General features: G+C 42.1%; 1 pseudogene; it reads right to left on the reverse strand.

Annotated features, from left to right (window-relative positions):
• Positions 1–4825: 4825 nt before the first annotated feature.
• Positions 4826–20880, reverse strand: part of LOC105825035 — a 20900-nt pseudogene continuing 4845 nt past the window's right edge.

Consider the following 20880-nt stretch of genomic DNA (forward strand, 5'->3'; position numbering starts at 1 on the left):
TTCTGGGTGAGTTCTGCAGGGAGAGGTGACAAGACTTCCTGAGACTGGTCGTGTGGGACGAGTAAAGAAGAGTTGAGAATGGATCTTAGGTTTTAGAAGTGAGCAACTGAGTCTGTTATTTTTGCTGTTTTAGTTGTATAATACTAAAATACACGTAACATAACATTTACCATTTAAACCACTTTTAAGTGTACAATTCCGTGGCATAAAGTGCATTCACAGTGTTGCATGACCAGCACCACTGTCTACTTCCAGAACGTTTTTTGGCTTATGTTTTGTGCAGTAAACAACCTGCGTGTTCCTCAGATTCTGTTGAAAGTAGAGAGCAGGGAAAGCTTCTCAGAAGTCAGTGCTAATGTCTGTGAAGACCCTCTGACGGGGGCTCCGATGCCCTCCAGTTGTTTGCAGTTGGCTCCTGGGGATGGGGCACATGACGTCGTGTTTCATTTTTCTTTTGCATCTGCCCCAGCAGAGCCTAGGAAAAATCCTGGCATGGTGCTGATGAGTAATTTCCTGTGACCTTAATTAGGACTGAGGTCCTGATGCTATCTCCTTCCTGCCTCCCCATGCACGCGAGGGTTCTGAGCGGAGTGAGCTAACCTGACACTTTGCTCCCTTCGGTCCATGGGGGAAATCAGTTACGGAAAGGAAAGGTCGCTGATGGGTAGACAAAAAGCGCCTGATGTCTCCAGCAGAAACCCTAGAAGGGCTAAGACTGCAGAGCTCTGCAGGCAGGGTGGGAGCAGTGAAGAGGTGGAGGGTGCGCATGGTTTGCAGAGACTTCGGTCTTTAACAGCTAGCTTTAGGGACGTCTCTAATGATTAAATTAACCCTGGGGCCACCTAGGGAGAACCCACAGTCTTGGAATGTAGACTAAGAATAGCACTCCCTCCTCTCCCCCGTCCCATCCCCACGGTTGGGCTCCACTGAGATGTGTGTGAACTGGTAACAATTTCCTCTGTGGTTTAACTCAGGATTGAGACCGTGCAGATCTTTATTTTCTAAATGGTTCCAATTTTATAGCCGTCTTGGGTGAAACTGAAAGGAGTCTCATAGGTAAGAGGAAGAATCACATGCAGTAGTGTCCCCTTATCCACGGGGGACACGTTCCAAGACCCCCAGGGGATGCCTGACACTGTACATGTACTGAACCCCACATATGCTATTTTTTCCTATACACACACCCCTATGATAGAGTTTAATTTATAAATTAGGCGCAGTAAGAGATTAACAACAATAATAAAATGGAACAATTGTAACAATATACTGTGAATGTGCTCTCTCTCTTATTGTACTGCACTCACCCTTCCTCTTCTTGTGAGGATACAGTGCTTACGGGATGAGATGAAGTGAGAGGCCAGACGCAGGCATTGAGAGGAGCATTAGGCCACTGCTCACCCGAGGATGGTCAGAGGGAAGATCATCTGCTTCAGGTGATCCTGGACCATCGAGTCATGACAATGTCAATAGTTGGATGTCAGGAGTAGACGATGTCAATTGTTGGGGATTTTTGATAGTTGAAAGGCTTTTTTTTTTTTTTTGCCAAAATCTTTTGAAAGAAATTGTAATAGGAAGTTATTATATCTCCCTTTTTTTATCTTTATTTTTTTTAATTTTTTTTTAAATAGAGACGGGGTCTTGCTCTTGCTCAGGCTGGTCTCGAACTCCTGAGCTCAAGCAATCCCTCTGCCTCAGCCTCCCAGAGTGCTAGGATTACAGGCGTGAGCCACCACGCCCGGCCAGAAGTTATTGTCTCTCTTTTTTTTAACTCATCAAAGTGTTGTTGCAGACACCGTAATCCTTCGGTGATCACACGGGTGACTGGAGTCTTGCATTCTATCTGTGAATCGTATTCCATAATTTTGTTCTTTAACATCTGTGCCATTCAAATGCTTTGGCAAATTTCAGTGATGTCCGCATTGCTGGTTCTGCTTCAGTTTCTTCTCCTTCATCTTCCTCTTCCTCTGTGGATGACTCAACAAATTCTTCCAATCCCTTGTTTGTTAGCACTTCTCGTTGGCCTTCAGCATGTTCTTCCACCTCAGCAGGCATGTCAGCAAATCCATCCACCAGCTTGCCTTGCCGCACGAATGATTTCCCTCACTTCTCCAACCATCCCAAGGTGGAAGCCTTGAAAGTCATCCACCGCTTCGCTCCGTAAGTTCGTCCAGTGGCATTTGCAGTTTCTGGTTTTAATTCATCCATTGCAGCTTGATGAATGTTATTGCATCCGCAGTAGTGAATGATTTCCAGCACTGCATTGTGTCCGGATTAGGGTCTGCATCGATTGCTGATCAGATGTGGTCCAATACCAGGTGGGCGTAAGTGGCCTTGACAAACCCAGTGAGCCCTGGTCAAGGGGCTGAGGCAATGAGGTCATATTCAGAGGTAAAAATACAGCCCTGACATTTTCATTGTCATAGCAAACAGATTCAGGATGGCCAGGTACATTGTCTGCTGTTAACAGGACTTCCAACCCCTCCCTCTTCCAAGTGTTTTTCCACTTCTGAAACGAAGCATTGGTGGAACCATTCCATAAACAAGATGGCGGTCACCCACACTTTCTGATTATGTTGCCAGAACATGGGCAGATGATTTTTGTTTTTGTTTTTGCAAGCACGTGGGTTCTTCACTCTGTACACTACAGCCGGCTTTCTCACAGGCCCTGGATCGCTGCACACAGTACCAGAACTGATCTGCCTTTCCATGCGTTATGCCCTGCTGCCCCTCTGCACTTTTATGGATGCAGGTTCTGTTGGGCATCTTCTTCCAGAAGAGCCCAGTGTCATCACAACTGAAGCCTTGCTTTGGATGGTATCCTTTCTCCTTAATCAACTTCTTCAGTTTTGCCAGAAATGTGGCAGCAGCTTCTTCACTGGCAGTAACGTATGTATTTTTCAGCCCAGACCTGCTCCTGAATCTGTGTAACCATCCCTTACTTGCAGTAGACAGTGTGGCCTCACTTGTTTTGGGAGATCCGTTGCTGAAGTCTCTGCATAGGTTCAGTGCTTTCTGTCAATCAAAACATATTTTCTGTTCATGTTGTGTAGCCACAAAGTTAATGCCTTTTCCATCTTAACTAAGCACTTAGCATGCACTGTGGCCCTAACTTTGGCAGTCTGAGGTGTGACAGCAAAACTAGCATGAAATTTCTTTTTCTTTCTTCACAGTTTCACCACTAGAAGATTCATTCTTATCATAGATCTTAGCAACCTCAGCATACGAGTGTTTTGCCTTTTTTCATTAAATTTAGAACTTTCACCTTTTCGCTTAAAGGAAGCACCTTTCAGCTTCTTTTTGGCCTATCTGGATTACCAGCAACATTACTGTTGTGCGTTGGTGCCATATTTAAGTAAAATAAGGGTTTCTTGAACAGAAGCACTGCGATACTGAGAGAGTTGATCTGAAAACGAAGATGCTACTAAGTGACTCATGGGGGCAGCGTCTACAGGACAGACATGCAGGGCAAAGGGAAGATGCACGTCCCAGGCAGAATGGAGCAGGACGGCGAGAGTCCATCACGCTACTCAGAATGGCACGTCACATGGGGCTCAGTGGATAATCCAGGACAATCTTCCTATTTTAAGGTCAGCTAATTAGCAACCTTAGTTCTATGTGCTACTTTAATTTCCCTTTGCTAGGCAGGGGAACACATTCACAGCTTCCAGAGATTAGGACGTGGGCATTTTTGGAGAGAGCTGGGAGAACTATTCTGCCACAATTGCTATCAAAAAAAGCAGAAATAAGAAGTTTTTATTTTTTGATTATAGATCATTGTAATATGCAGGCATCTTAAAGCATAAAGCCATAAATGTATAATTCAGATCACAAAAGCCTTTTGATCAAGTTACAAACCTAAAACATGACCTTTTTTATATTATCTAAGTAATTGCAAATACATTTCTCTTAAGGGCATCAGGATAGTCTTTTTCTTTTAAAAACAAAACTGGAATGATTTAAACCGATTTTTAATACCATTCTGAAAGTACAAATAGATGGCCCTAAGTTTAGAACATAGAAAATGCTAAAAGTACAAACATGTCAGTGTATTTTTCTCATCTTTTTTTCGTATGTTTCAAGTAGAAAATATAGTTCCAAGTAGGTATTACTGTAAACGCATATGATGAGTGAAAGGGAAAACATGTTTAAAATACTACTTTACTGAGTTACTATATAAAGAAGTTAAGGATTAATCACAGAGGTGAAAAGATTTATCTAAGTAAGAGTTCCTCTGAATTGTTTTTTGATTTAGTGTAGTGTGCCTTCTCTCACATATTTTTAATGTAAATACTTTATAACTTAACAAAGATTACTGTGTGTTAGTGCTACATTCCTTAGGATTAATGATGGACGGTGAGGTGGAGGAGACTTTAGGTAAGGTCTCAGACATGACAAAGTTTCCTAGCCTAGGCCCCGTATTTAAGTGTGCACGAATCTATGGAAAAGGTGTTTTCAAATACACTGATGCCTTCTCCAGTAATGACAGATCTGCATTGCCAAGTACCCGCTCATGAACAAAGATACTGATGAAGTTGGATAGTTGCATAATTGCTTTTTTAATCATTCAATTTTATGAACATCTAACCCTAAGCAGACCCCAAAATAAAAACCAATTTTTAAAACTGGTTTTAACTGTAACGCCATTTTAATGGTGTTTTTTTTTTTACATTAAATAAATGGGGTTTTTTTGATGACTGCAGACAGGTAAGGCTGTTTGGTAGTATTCAGAAATACCACAGTAGTGATGGTTTTTTCTGATTGGTGTGTATGCTTCAATCATTATCAGGAGTTACTTATATGAAACTGTCAACCAGTAAGACTGCATTTACACATCCATAATTTTCAGGGCTGTTGGTAACCTGGGCATACTTTCCCCAAGTAACTTTGCCTTCTTGTGTCACAAGGCCCACTTTCACCTCAATGATAGTACCTTGGGTATTAACACCCAAAATTGCGTATAGTAGGAATGAGGGATTCTTCTATATACCAAGTATTGACCTGCAAAAGGTGACTTTCAATTCAGGATGTGTTACCTGGGACTTCTCGAAATGTAAGCCCATTGGCCTAATGAGCCTTTCAATGTAGGTGGTTTTTGTGTAAAGCCATCTCCAACAAAGCAGACTTCGGTGACCATCCTCTTCCACGCTTTCTTTTTTCCTTTTGCCTGTTTGAATAACTTTTAATTCTTCTTTTCTCCATAGGCACGAAGTTTGGGCAAAGGGACTTCCCATTTTCCAGCTTTCTCTTTTTGCTTTTCTTTGATCCTATCGGGAGATACTTTATTTAGCTCAGGACTGTCCCTCTGTCCACAGAAAGGCAGGCGCTACTCCCTGTGGAGTTTCTGTATCAGTCTTCTGTTTGGTGTTTCTCTCTTCAGGCATCTTGAGGCACCATTTTTATTTGTATTTTCTCAGCATGGCACTGTTTGTGGTAGAGCTGGACCTTCTTTGAGCATTCATGAGCCTCTTGCCTTTCCTTCCGTCTCTTTTTCTCATGGTAACCCAGGTGACATCCATAGTGTTTACAGTGTAACTCAATATATTCCTTTTGTGGCACAGTGAGGACCCCAGAGCCGCCTGGCACAGCCCCCGGGGCATGAAGAAGCTCTCAGTTTTTGAGTCTTAAGAGACCCATGAGCTGACTCTGTGCAGCCCATGATAGGAAAGGGTCGTCTTCCCAAGGAGAATGTTTTTAATTGCGCTAAACTAGGAACTAGTTTAGGGGTTTGACCACAAACCCAACTCCGAGCATGTCTACAGAATTAGTTACTGACATGCAGGTTTTGTCTATTGAACTGCTATTTGTCTCACAAACAGAAGAAAAAACAGTAACGTAAAAATAATTCCTATCATATATTATTCTAAAATAAACCATTGGAAGTACCACTTTAAGAAAGCAAAACAAACGTTTGGTGACTATTTTCTAGATTAGAGGCTTCCTGTCCCTGCTCCCCTATTTTATTACTTCTATACCAAAACCGAGTAGGCATCATTCTCTCCATTCTACAGACAAGCAAACTGAGTCAGCTCTACAAATGGAAGCAGATTTTATACCACAGTCCTCAGGGCCACTAGTTCCAAAAACTCAGATTTAGTCTGTGTTTCAAATCCCTTTCTAAAGTGAGTGCTGCCAGGCCAAATCCTCCCAATTGATCTTCCCTTGCACGTGAGAATAGGTCTGAAGTTCGTCATTCATTGATTCAATAAATATTTCTCAAACGCCTTCCATGTGTGTATTCCTCGTAAAGACTTAAACAAGGAAGAAGAAGATAGTTCCTGCTTCAAAAAGCTAACAAGATGGCAGTTGACCTGTTCTATCTATCTTTTCTCCCACAATGATGCTACAATAATTTAAAAAAGTAAAACAACAAGGACAGTAGTGGCGGGGGAGGGGGAACATCAGAGGACACATGCGTTCAAACAGATGAGGGTGGTGGAGACAGAATTGGGCAAGAAGGTGCAGAAAGCTACAGCCCGTAGCATGCCCAAGGCTGCGTGTAGCTCAGAAGGAACGGCTGCTTTGTAAATCTGGGGAGAGCCTTAGGACCTGGGAAAGCCAGAGGGAAAGACTGAGTGGTGCAGCGGACTAATTAAAGACCTGGACAAGGAATACTAATTCCTCTCATTCTACCCTGCGTCGAAGTCCAGCATCTAGACAGTCAGGTTTCCTCCAACTCCATCCCAGGCAAAAACATGGAGGCCTCTTGTTTAAGAAAATTGGAAGGCCCATAAAAGAGGTCATCAAAACTGTGGGGTCCCCACCACCTTGCCCTACTGTGAAGCCCACTGCTACAATCCCTGCCCAAGGACAGAAGTCACAATCCTCTTATTAGCCTCACTTCAAAAACATCAACTTTATTGAAGTATGATTTACACACAATGAAATGCACCCATTTTCAAGCGAACACTTTCATGAGTTTTGACAAACATTGAGACCCAGGTATCCACCAACACAATCGAGACAGAGTATTCCCACCAGCCCAGAAAGTTTCCTCATGTCCCTCTGCAACCCATGCCACCCCCCCACCCCAGGGCCAGGAAAAAGATGATCTGCCTATTTGTCACCATGGAATAGTTTTTCCTTTTCTATTATGAACTAAAAATAAATTCCTAACCCCCCTCCTGCTGACTGAACGGACTCCTCTGGGCCAAAGGGACCCCAGAGAAACCTTTAAACAGTCCCCAGCCATGGTGGGATGGGAGGTCTGACACTCACCATTTTACCCGTCTCCTGCTAACCGCCATCACACTTTATTTCCTAAGGGCCAGACCAGCATTCTTTCCTGATAAAAGACTACCAGCCACGAAGTGGTTTTAACAGTCTACAGAACATACGCAGAGAGGGTTTTCGCATCCTCGTTTAACCTTTTTGGCATAAAGGGCGGCCATATTTTAAACATGGACCCCACAAAAGGACAGAAAGCCCCATTGCACAGGTGCAGAGCTCTCTTTTCATAAATATTCACGACTCCTATAGCTGGTTAAATATGTATATTTAGCCAGCCTGCTCGGTCAAAAATCCAGTCCCTTTGTCCCTCCCTTGAAGCACGAGTTCCTGGCTTGTGGCCCGGAGCTCTGTTTCCCAGCCTGCCGGAATGGCCACTGCAGGCTGAAAACTTTATGAAATATAAAGCTGTTCCTTTTCCGAGATATAAACCTCATTTTTTTTCAGTTAATACTATTTTCCTATTTTGTGTAAAGGGAAGCATAGGTACTCTTTCGTGTTTGGCTTCTTTTTCTCACTATAATATTTTGAGACCCATCCATGTTGTTACATGTATCAGTACTTTGTTCCTTTTTATTGACGAATAGTGTCTTAGTCCATTTGGGCTGCTATAAAAAAATACCTTAGACTGGGTAATTTATAATCAGCAAACATTTGTTGCTCACAGTTCTAGAGGCTGGGAAGTCCTAGATCAAGGCAGCAGCAGATTCAGTGACGGGTGAGGGCTTGCTCTCTGCTCCAAAGATGGCGCCTTCTAGCTGTGTCCTCACATAGTGGAAGGGGTGAACAAGTTCCCTCAGGCCTCTTTCATATGAGCACTAACACCATTCATGAAAGTAAAGCCCTCATGATCTTATCACTTCCTAAAGGCCCTACTTCTTAATAGTTTGGATTTTGAGCACCCAAAATCCAAAATACTCCAAAACCCACAGTTTTTTGAGCACCAACATGACGCTCAAAGGAAATGCTCATTGGGAGCATTATGGACTTCTAATTTTTGGATTTGAGATGCTCAACTGGTAACTATAGTACGAATATTCCAAAATTCAAAAACATCTGAAATCTGAAACACCTCTGGCTCCCAGCATTTTTGATAAGGGATAATCAGCCTGTACTACTGCATTGGGGATTAGGTTTCAACATATGAATTTTGGGGGAACACAAACATTTAGACCATAGCAAACAGCTTCTATTCTATGAATATATCACAATTTCTTTATTTATTTTCCTGTTGATGGGTATTTGGGTTCTTTCTAGTTTGGGCTAATATAAATAAAGCTGCTAAGAACATGTGTGGACAAGTCTTTGTGAGTAGACATATTTTCATTTCTCTTAGGTAAACACCTAGGAATGAAATTTCTGGGTTATGCAGTAAGTATACGTTGAACTTTATAAGAAACTGCCAAAATATTTCCCAAAATGTTTGTATAATTTTGCATTCCCACCAGCAGCATACGAATGTTCTACTTGCACATTGTTGCCAATAGTTGGAATTATCAGTTCTTTTGCTTTTAACCATTTTAGTGCGTATAAAGTGATATTTCATTGTGTTTTAATTTGCATTTCTTTGAATATAAGGAGGGAGTCCCCCCAAAAAAGTATCCCTTAGAAAAGAAGGAGTCACCTTATATTTGTGTTCTTATAAAGTGTCTCATGTCATGGGAGAGCGCTTGATTATTTCATACAACTCTTTGGAGAAGACACTTTGGTTAGTATCAAAAAACAGGAGGAGTGGCTACAAGTCTGTTTAAGATGTAATTGGATCCCTGGATCCTCTTCTCCATTCTAAGCAGATGGTAGCTAAAATTTCTCACTGAAAGTAAACCCCAAAAGAACACACTAAAACGTTTCAAGTTTTGATCTGGGGAGCAAGATATTTATTTAAAAAAATAAAAAGCTTTGTGGAACTATTGACTCTTAATTTATATGCATGTATATCTTTGATGAAAAAGGAAGCAAAACTGACAAAGTCATAGGCATTGACTTGAGGAAGTAATCACAATACAATGCTAAGTTCAATAATAAGATATATAATAACATGTAGATTCAATATAGTCTCATTTTGTACATTAAAGTGAGGGCAGTTAGGAAAAAGATTAGAAAGAAATATTTCTAAGTGAAAGGACTAGGTAAAATTTAATTTTCTTTTTATATTTGCTTAGATTTTCTAATTTTTATTTGAAAATTAACATTTATTAATTTGCAACTAGAATAGAAAGCTTTAACAAAGATTCTGTGTCTGTGGCTGTCAGCTTTGCAAATCCCTTGGAAGACAAGGAAGTGGCTTACCCAAGTTGACTCAGGTCTTGTGAATCAAAAACCACTACTCTTTTATATCTTTCTGTTTCTCCACTTTGGGATTTCTTCCAGCTGAAAGCTTATTCATTATATGAAGGCTCAGCTCCTGGGTCAAATGTCATCTTCTTCATGGAGCTGTCCCTGGAGATGGCACCTCCCTCTCTCTGCTCTACGAAACCTGGTGTCTTTCCTATGGTACTTATGCCAGCTGCCATGCAGTGTTGTGGGTGGCCATGCTTTTGAAGTCTTCACTCTGCTGTAAGCTCCCTGGGAACAAGGACCACACCTTCCGTATCTCCATATCTCCGTATGGAGCATCCAGTTGCCTCACTCGCTGCAGCTGCTCAACAAGCATAGGAGCCCTGTTTTAAAGGGGGAAAGGTTGGCTATGCACACAAACAGGTTAACTCAAGGATAAATTTTATTATCTGCTTTCAAGTGCTGTACTCTGAAGCGAAGCAGGTGATTCATAACTGTCGAGATAGACTTTTGGAGTAGGTAGTTTTTGTGTGTGTCCAATAGGAAGATAGGCCCCCATACGATGGTAGTTTTATTATTAACCGACGTGGAGCAGGTGAACCAGCAGTTCCACTTCCCGGAGAGAACCCAGGCTCGGCTGTTCTGTGGTGTACTCTGGCGCCCCCAAACGGGCACGTAGAGTTACCACACGTCAAAAGTTAAAAAACCACGGTGTTTACTATTAACGATGAACTAGTGATTTTGTCCCTTGTTTTCTCTACAAGTTCATTTACTTCTCTTTAAAGTGACCCTTCACAGATCGAGGAGATAATCAGGATAATCAGATTGAGGGGAAAGGGAAATTGAATCAAGGCTTCCAACAAATCTGCGATATTTTAGGTGTTCAGCTGAGTCATAAATGTCAGTTGAATGTGTTGTATCATTATATCTGCACTTTTTTTGTCATTATTTAAAATATTGAAAAAAATCTAAAAATTAGCTCTAGAGGATTATGCCTTCAAAAGGCGCTAGAGCTAGTTTTTAGATTTTTTCCCCCTTTCTCCTTGGAGGTAAAAATAAAAGTCGGGATAGTGTTTTGCAGACCCACATGCATTTTCGTACCTGTAACACCTATATGCATATCCATAAACACATACAATATTGATTTGTCTTTCAGTTTTTTAAAAAAAAATCGTGCCACATTGTATCATTTTGAAGGTCTTGCTTTTATTGATCATTATGTTTAAGAATGATTCATGTTTATATATATATTTCTAGTTGATTCATTTTTACTACTGAAAAATTCATTGTATAACTATACCCACACTTATAATAAAGTAATTAAATAGTTCTTTCTTTTTCTTATTAACATATTTGAATTCTCTGTCTCTTTCTTTTTTTTTAACAGACTAGCTCTCGCTCTGTTGTCCAGAGCTGGAGTACAGTGGTGCAATCATAGCTCACTGTAACCTTGAACTTCTTCGGGCTCAAGCGATCCTCCTGTGTCAGCCTCCCGAGTGGCTGGTACTACAGGTGCACACCACTGTGCCCAGCTAATTTTTATTTTTTTATTTATTTATTTTTTAGTAGAGACAGGGTCTCACTCTTGCTCAGGCTGGTCTTGAACTCCTGACCTCAAGTGATCCTCCTTCCTCAGCCTCCCAAGTAGCTGGGACTACAGGCTATTTATTTATTTTTTAGTAGAGACAGGGTCTCACTCTTGCTCAGGCTGACCTCGAACTCCTGAGCTCAAGTGATCCTCCTGCCTCAGCCTCCTAAAGTGCTAGGATTACAGGCGTGAACCACCATGCCTGGCTATTTTTACTATTTTTAGTAGAGATAGGGTCTCACTCTTGCTCAGGCTGACCTCGAACTCCTGAGCTCAAGTGATCCTCATGCCTCAGCCTCTTAGAGTGCTAGGATTACAGGCGTGAGCCACCACAACTGGCTGTTTTATGCATTTAAAATCTAAGAATAACTTTCTGTATTCCAAGGTCATAAGATAGTCATGTGTAGTTTGAAAAGAATTTTAAAGATTTGCTTTTTACATTTAGATGCTTAATTCCCCTTGATCTTATTTATATATTTAGTGCAAGGTGACTGTTTCTTTGTCTAGGTGTATGAGTTTCTCTTGGACAGGGTACACATTAGAATAGCCTCGGGAGCTTTTAAAAGATCATTTCTGAGCCTCATCCCAGAAGTGATGAAATCAAAATCTCAAGCGTGGACCTGAGACATCAGATTTAAAACACAAAAACAAAACTCCCCCAGGCGTTTCTAACAAGCAGCCAGGGTTGAGAATCTCTGCTTGAAGGTCAGAGCAAGAGTGGAGAATTGCTGGGGTGTATATTATGTGCATTGTTAATGACACTAGACGTTGCTGGTACTCTCTAAAAGAATTATAACTATTTATGGTCCTCAAGTAGGAGAATTCCAGCTGCTTTATCTGTTTGAAAACATGTGATGTGATATTATTATATCTATTTATCGGTTTTCGTCCACAGTTCCTGCTTCGAAGTGCCCACAGCCTTTGTTACAGTCTTTTGTTATAATGTTGGGGAGCTTTAGGTCTCAGGAGCAGCCTCAGAAAACAGCGTCTCTCTCTCTCCCCTTCTCCTGCCCTCCTTCACCTGCTCCTTTTCTCCCCAAGGCAGGAATCTCCTCCCACCTGTCTGTTTTGGAGCTGGCTATAAAGAAATTACTTGACCTACCTTGTCTGATTGTAGGTCACAAGACCCCATTTCAGAAGGGTCCTGCTCATCCCTTGGAGGAAGGAATGCTGCGTGGAGAGGCTGAGAAGAATCTGAACAGACAGGCCTTGCTGGGTTTCCCATCTCAGTCTGTTAGTATTAGATAGTACCTTTTGTGTCTAATCACATTTCTACATGGTTGTCAATCATGCCTATCCAATGAAGTCTTCATAAACAGCCCTAGAGGACAGGGTTCCAAGAGCTTCCAGGATAGCTGAACGCATGGAGGTGCCAGAGGGTGATGGGCCTGGGGAGGGCATGGAAGCTCCACACCCCTTCCCCGTCCCTCTCCCTATGCATCTGTGTATACATATACTTGTCCTCTGTATCCTTTGCAATAGGCTTCATAACAAATGGGCAAATGTTTCCTGAGTTCTGTGAGCCACTCTAGCAAATTAATCAAACTCAAAGAGGGGGTCGCGGGAACCCCAACTTGAAGCCGGTCAGTCAGAAGTTCTGGAGGCCCACACTTGTCACTGGTGTCTGAAGGAGGGTGGAGTCTTAGGGACTCAGCCCCCATCCTGTGGGATCTGATGCTGTATCCAGGTAGGTAGTGTCAGAGTTAAACTGGAGGACACCTGCTGGTGTCCACTGCAGAGCTGATTGCTTACTTGGTGTATGGGGGGAGAAACCTCACACGTTAAGTCACAGAGAAGTCTTCTCTATTGATTGTTGTTGACTGAGAGTATAGGGAAGAACCCAGCTGGTGTTTTTTTTTCACTGACACATGGGTATTATTATCCCAGTTGAGTGATCAGGAAACCGGGGCTCAGAGAATGTAGACGGTTAGGAGATGTGTCTCAAATCACCCCGGTGACGCAGGGGGGGTATAGCACCAGAGCTGTGCCCTACTCTGCCTTCGACAGTCTGCCTCTCTGCTTACACACACGACGTCTGCCTATGTGCTTCACTCTCTAGCATCGCTGCCCTAGGACAGCGGCAATATTTTCACATCTGTATACCCCATCTGTCTCCTACTGGGATTCTAAATTCAACCTCGGCTTGAAGGGAGAGATTCACCACACAGCTGACTTCCAGGATCCCAGAGGCAGCCTCTCCTCTGTTGTGAGCTTTCAAAACAGAGAGAAACATCAAATTGGGGGCGGGAGGGCTGAATATTGACTAATGAGCTAATCTTCAAATTGGTCACCGAGGATTTGTCAGGTTTACAAAAAAATATCGATTCCTAACTATGTGCCAAGAAATAGACAAGATGTTCTAAGGGTTTCAGAAGTGTAAGGTGAGGTGCCCACTTCTCTTGAGATATTGAGATTCTAATATAAAGGAGATGAGGCTTAGGAAACTCCATTTTAAATTATCAGTAGAGATTTTCAGTGGTATGATTTTAAAGAAGTGATGCATATGAACTAGATGTTTATACTAATTGATCTTGGAATTTCTTTCCTATCCTGAATTTCTAGGAATCTATGAGGTAGGGAAGCCTTTGTAGCTGAAAACAAAACCTCCTCCCGGGTTGTGGGAGGGCAGCCTCTAAGGTGGTCCTCAGTGACCCTTGTCCCCTGACACTGCTGCCCTTTTGTGGTCCCCTCCGCCATGAATAGCGCTAACCTGTGTATCCAGTTTGGATGTTGTGGGTATGATGGTGTGTGACTTCTGAGGCTAGGCCATAAAAAGCATTGTCATTTCTGCCTTGTTCTCTCTTGAACTATTCACTCTCTGGGAAACCAGCAGCCATGTTGTGAGGACACTCAAGCAGCCCCACGGGGAGCTCCTGGTGATGGGGAACTGAGACTTCTTGCTGATGGTTAGCACTCACTCGCCAATCCTGTGAGTGAGTCACCTTGGAAGCAGATCCTGCAGCCCTAATCAAGCCTTCAGATCGACTGCACCCATGGCCGACATCCTAACCACAGCCTCAGGAGACACCTGGGGCCAGAACTACCCAGCTAAGCTGCTCTCGAATTCCTGAGCCACAGAAACTATGTGAGATAATAAATGTTCGTTGTTGTTTTAAGTCACTAAGCTTTGGCATAATTTGTTATGCAGCAACAGACAACTAATACAGTGATTTCGATGTAGATGCATTGCCAACCTAACAGTAAGAAGACAATTCTAATTACCTGAAAGCCTTTAAATATTGTTCTTACTGCACAAACTCTGAAAGAGGCAAATAAGAAAATGGAAGTCTTAGAAAAGGTAAATTATTTAAGTATCACAGGGATTAGACTGCAGAGATAAAAAGGTATCTCAGATTTCAGTGTCTTTTTGACCAGTACTTGTACGATTCAGGTTATAACCATTTCAGAAACAGTCTGTAGCACTCTGGCCGTTCATTTATGGCCTCATGATGTTAGGTTTTTAGGTGCATACATGGCATATGTGTGATTTAGAAAAAAAGTTTTGCAGCTTTATAAAGCATTGAAAATACACCCGTTAGCATTCTCTTCATTCATGTCATAACCGGTCTGTTTTTCCCATTTTAATAAATGGTCAAGATTTACTCCTGGAGAAAGGGTCAACTTGTGGGCAATTTCAAGTCTGATAGGTCTCCTCAGCTCCAAATCAGAAAGGGAGGGAGGGATTTAAAATAATAATGAAAATGGGAAACTAGAGAGAGAAAATTATGTCTCAGAAAAATAAAAAAACACTCATTATTAGATTCTAGCCTTCTCCGTCATTTTTGAGTTTTCTTTATCTATGATTTTTTGACATCGGTTCCTTTTTTCATTTATTTTTTATTTTTTTGAGACAGAGTCTCATTCTGTCGCTGGTGCCGCAGGGCAGTGCGTAGCTCACGGCAACCTCAACTCCTGGCCTCAAGCGATCCTCCCACCTCAGCCTCCCAAAGTGCCAGGATTACATGTGTGAGCCACTGCACCCAGCCCACATTGGTCCTTCTTGACTTAATTTTTTCTCCTCTGAGAGACATGATTTCCTAAAAACAAGCCTTCATAGTGATGTGGGATTTGATTTAAAAAAATACAACCATGAACTCATGTCTTCTACAATGCTTTCTCTGAAAGATTTTGAAGAAATGGGGAAGTGTAAAAAGAAAATCCCAGCCTCAGGCCCCTGTGAAGAGCTGGCGCCACAGATCATCCACTAAGGAAACTCCTTGCTGACAGACCTCTCATAAGCGAAGACATACAAGTCATGCCTATGTCTAGCACCTGAAACTAACGCCTAGCTGATTCCACATTAATAATGAATTGCAAGTTTATCTTATAGGTAACAGAACTGGAGATAGGACACAATCTTCCACCTACCCAGGGACATCTACATAATCGATGCTTCCTTCACTCCCTTATTTTATATAAAATACAGATTTCTTGGGCCTCGTGAGAATGTAGCCACTACGTCATCAGCCCCCTCCCCCTGCCTTTTTCCTTCTCTCTGTGCCTTTAACACGCTGGAAGTTTCGACCTCCCCTTCTGCAGTCCGTGTTTTTCCCAGTACATCCTCAGAATCTTGGCTTAATAAACCTCCATTGATGGAGATTTTTGCCTCAGTCATTTATTTGGGTTGATGGTATATACCTACTAAATCCCATGAAGTGTCGAATTTTTTTAAGTATATCTTTTCCCAGACAGTAGAATATAACAAATAGATAAAGCAAAGTGCAGAAATTGCTCCGGGGAACACGTAGTTTGTCAAAACTGAAACATTGTTTAAAGAGAAGTTCCAGCATTATCTGAGTGGGTAATGCTAATAATCACATGATGTCCTATAAAACTGTAGACTGGGATTAAACAGTTTGCCGAAAAGCCACTGAGCAGATAAAAGCAAGAATTCTGGTTTCTCAATTGAGATAAGGTCTTGCTCTGTCACTCAGGCTGGAGTGTAGTGGTGGAATCACAGCACTGCAGCCTTGAACTCCTGGGCTCAAGGGATCCGCCTGCCTCAGCCTCCAGAGTGGGCTAACTTTTAAAATTTTTTTTGCAGAGACAGGATCTCACTATATTGCCCAGACTGGTCTCAAACTCCTGGCCTCAAGCAATCCTTCCCACTCAGCCTCCCAAAGGGCTGGGATTACAGGCTTGAGCCACCATGACTGGCACTGGTTTCTCAATTTATCTTCAGGATTATCACCCACTCCCTCTATTCCCTTCTCTGTATTTGCCCTATGTGAGCTCGAGGGGCCCATACAACGGCAGTCTACACTGTTGCTCTAGGATTTAACCTACGTTTCTCTCACTGATCACATTTGCATTCACAGAAGGAAACCCCCCGACACACATTTTTTCCCGTTCTACTTTTAGTACATTTTAGGCCTCAAGTGTGTCTTATCATCCAGAAATAGAAGTTACAAATATTCTCCCAGGAGCTTCTTTGCAAATCCAGCTTTCAAAGACACACTTTTGGATTCTCATTGTTTTCTTTTACCTTCCAAGGCTTGGAAATGTCTTCTGCCTTCATCGTCTCTTGAAGGGCTCCATTCCCAGGCAAAGAGCTCCTTTGCAGAGGAACTTATAACACTGGCAGTTCCTTAAAGCAGAAGTTCTCAAGGCTGATCTGGAGGCTGGGTCCAGTGGGTGACAAAGATTTTACTGATCTGTACAAAATGAGAAAAATAAGAAAAATGCAATGAGTTTTTAATAAAATTATTTATTTATGTCACTGTGATGTATTCTGAGATTGTGCACCCTCTTCTTTGTGAGTTAAAACGTCTTTTATAAGAGTGGGACAATAAGGGATAGGTATAAAACTAAAACTTACATATTTACTCAGTTAAATTAACCCAATGTAGATGCCCAGACATTTTTGTAAATTTTACTGCTCTGTGAAATCCAGAAGTCCAGCGAACCACCATTTTAATGCATTTAATCTGAGATTTCATTTGAGATAATGCATTGAAAGAGATTTATTAAGTCTCATTGTGATGAGGAAGGTTTTGAGTAACCCAGCTCCACATAATCAAAAAGTCAATCGACCAGCACAGTTTAATACTAACTTAGAACCATCACGGGGGAGCAGAAATCACTGGCTGGATAATCAAGACAAGAGACTCAGACTCTTAGGCCTAAAGGAACTCCAGAGATCACCTCTCATTGTACAGCTGAGAAAAGGCACTTTGATGGTTTCTATTCCTGGTTTTGCCATTAACTTGCCATGTGACCTTGAGCTAGATACTCACCACTTGGGACTGTCTACTCAACTGTAAAGGGTCCCTTCCAGGTCTGAAATTCTGTAACTTAACAAGTAACATATTAGGAAAAAGAGATGGCTCCTCACAGGTAAATGGTCAAGTCTGGGGACATTCAGGCTGATGCAGAAAACAACAAAATACTCATTTTTCCTTATTGCCCTACATGGCCACGACTTATAAAGCTTTGTTGTAGAGTAGCTTGGTATTTTGGTATTGAGGGGAAAACCAAAAACAGATTCCTTATTCCCTCTACCTCTCGTTTTAATTTTCCCAGTAAAGGTGTCATCCTGTTTAAAGGGCAGTGGATCCAAATGCAGTTACTGCCCCCTAGTGGACTGACAGCATGGGGCTCACCTCCAAATTCGGAGATTAAAATTCGATTCTGGCCAGGTGTGGTTGCTCATACCTGTAATCCTAGCACTTTGGGAGGCCAAGGCAGGAGGATACCTTGAGCCCAGGAGTTTGAGACCAGCCTGAGCAAAACAGAAAGACTGCCGTCTGTACGGCAGTTCCTTAAAGCAGAGGTTCTCAAGGCTGATCTGAGGCTGGGTCCAGTGGGTGACAAAGATTTTACTGATTTGTACAAAATGAGAAAAATAAGAACAATGCAATGAGTTTTTAATAAAATTATTTATGTCACTGTGATGTATTCTGAGATTGTGCACCCTCTTCTTTGTGAGTTAAAACGTCTTTTATAAGAGTAGGACAATAAGGGATAGGTAGAAAATCAAAACGTACATATTTACTCAGTTAAATTAACCCCGTCTGCCCTGCTAAAAAAGTTAGAAGGGCATGGTGGCACGTGCCTGTAGTCCTAGCTAGTTGGAGGGCTTCCCAGGAGTGTGAGGTTGCAGTGAGGTATGATGACACCACTGTACCACTGTAGCCTGGGCAACAGAGTGAAATTCTGTCTCAAAAAAAAAAAAAAAAAGACACACAGGGAGTGCCAAGTGGTCATAAAGGCAGAAGATGGCCAGCAAACCAGAAGCCATGAGAGCCACATGGAACAGATTCTCTCACCACCCTCAGAAGGGACCAACCCTACCAACACTCTGATCTTGGACTTCTGGTCTCCAGAACCATGAGACATCTAAGTTGCTGAGTTTGTGCTGAGTTTGTGATACTTTGGTCCAGCAGCCCTAGAATACAGATTTAGCACTGCTCTATCTGTCAAACACCTTCCAGTTGTTACTTGGATTCTGCTGACCCAAATTTAGTTGATTCTTCTCCAAAGTGTAGTAGGGCAAGCCAAAATAGTCAGTTTCTATTTTTGACAAAAATTTACAGAACTGAAGATGGCTAAGGTATGAGAGTGAATGAAATTTACTGTTGATAATACCGGTTTATTAACATAGTGGATAGATTCAAATATTTTCAGGAAAGTATCTGCTGATAATATAATGCATAATCATAGGTTTTTAACACCTTACATTTCACAAGCTTTATAAATTTGTCCAATTAACCCTTTTTCTGCTTTACACATTCTAACCACCATCAGTTGTGACACATCTTAGCAGATTCCACTTCAAGTTGTACTGAAATAGTATTTCCTCAACTTCTTTGAAAATACTCTCCTCTAGTTGTTTCATGCAGTCTATTCATAGAGGCTAACTCTTCAATCCTGTCAACCTCAGCATTGACTCTTTAAGTAAACAACAACTGAGCAGTATTGATAACATCTGTCAATTCATGGAGATCAAGGAAAACCACTCCAAGTCATTTGACTTGTTTTTTAATTGACTGTTAGTTTCCTAGGGCTGCTGTAACAAATTGCCACAAATTTGGTGGCTTAAAACAACATAGTTATGAAGGTCAGAAGTCTAAAATCAAGGTGTTGGCAGGGCCACACGCCCTCTGGAGGCTCTAAGGGAGAATTTGTTCTTTGTGTCTTTCAGCTTCTCACAGTTGTTGGCTTCCTTGGCTTGTGGCCACATCACTCCGATCTTTGCCTTCATTTTCACATCATCTTTTCTTCTTATGTGTCTCTCCTCTGTGCATCTCTTATGGGGCACACCATTATAAATCCACTTTCCTTGTTTTGGCATGATGGGTATGCACTGGTGATTTTAAAAAGTACTGTTGTATGGTAATATGCATGGCACTTGAAATGCTGTCAAATTATAACTGCATCACTGCGATTTGTAGTACGCCAAGTAGCAGTTCTAAGTGATAAGAGTGCCACAAAGGTCTCTATTGCAACTACTCAAAAGCAGCCATAGACAGTACAGTACTGTCTAATATTGGTGATGTTCCAATAAAACTTTATTTATGGATGCTTAAATTAGAATTTCTTATAGCTTTCATGTGTCATAAAATAATCTAGTCATTCCTCCCTAGGCTGAGCTCCACTAGGTCAGTGTCCAGGATACATACAGGCCGCTGGGGCTGGACAGAGTAGAGCACGACTCCCCTCCTAGGTTCAGGGCCTTTCCTTTCTTGTTCATGCCCCTAAGTTTGCTTTAACATCATTAACCGCCTTGACACTCATTTGGGGGTTGAAATCGAGGCAATGCAGGACATCTCTGAAGAAGACTACAGTAAGAGAGACCTGAGGGCAGACAAAGAATCTGTAGGGCAGAGTTTGCTTACTGTTCCTGGGTAAAAGTAGTCAGTGGAACTAGGTTGGAACTGACTATATTCTACCAAGAGGTGTAGAAAAAGATTCATAGTAAAGCATCACCACAGAAGTGTAGGAACTGGAAAGATGATTCACCTTTAACGCCTTTTAAAAAAAATGTGGCAAAAACCATACAACATAAAATTTAGCATCTTAACCATTTTTAAGGGTATGGTACAGTAGTGTTAACTATGTGCACAATGTTGTGCAACAGATCTCTAGAATTTTTTCATCTTCCAAAACTGAAACTCCATACCCATCGAACAACTCCCCTTTCTCCACTCCCCCAGGCCCTGGGGAAAGCAGAATCACCATTCTACTTCGTTTCTAAGAATTTGCTACTTTCGATACCTCATGTAAGTGGGACCATACAGTACTCGCCTTTTTGTAAGTGGCTTATTTGATTTAGCAAAACGTCTTTCAGGTTCATTCACGCTGTAGCACTGCTGTCCCCAACCCCAGGCCTCCCACAGGTACAGGTCAGTGGCCTGTGAGGAACGGGTCACACAGCAGGTTAGCAGTGGGCGAGCCAGCGAAGCATCATCTGTATTTACGCCTGCTCCGCTCCGCCTCCTGTCATAGTAGCGGGGGCATGAGATTCTCAGAGGAGTGCGAACCGTACTGTAAACTGCACAAGGTGATGTAGGTTGTACGCTCCTCATGAGACTCTAATGCCTGATGATCTGAGGCGGAGCTGAGGTGGTGATGCTAGCGCTGGGGAGTGGCTGCAAATGTAATAAATGTAATGCACTTGAATCATCCTGAAACTCCGCCCCCCCACCTGGAAAAATGTCCTCCATGAAACCATCGCTGGTGCAAAAAAGGTTGGGGACCGCTGTAGCATATAACAGGACTTCTTTTTTTTTTTTTTTGAGACAGAGTCTGGCTCTGTTGCCCTGGCTAGAATGCCGTGGCGTCAGCCTAGC

The sequence above is a fragment of the Propithecus coquereli genome, unplaced genomic scaffold (genome assembly GCF_000956105.1).
Source record: "Propithecus coquereli isolate 6110/MARCELLA unplaced genomic scaffold, Pcoq_1.0 Scaffold775, whole genome shotgun sequence".
Taxonomy (NCBI): Eukaryota; Metazoa; Chordata; class Mammalia; order Primates; family Indriidae; genus Propithecus; species Propithecus coquereli.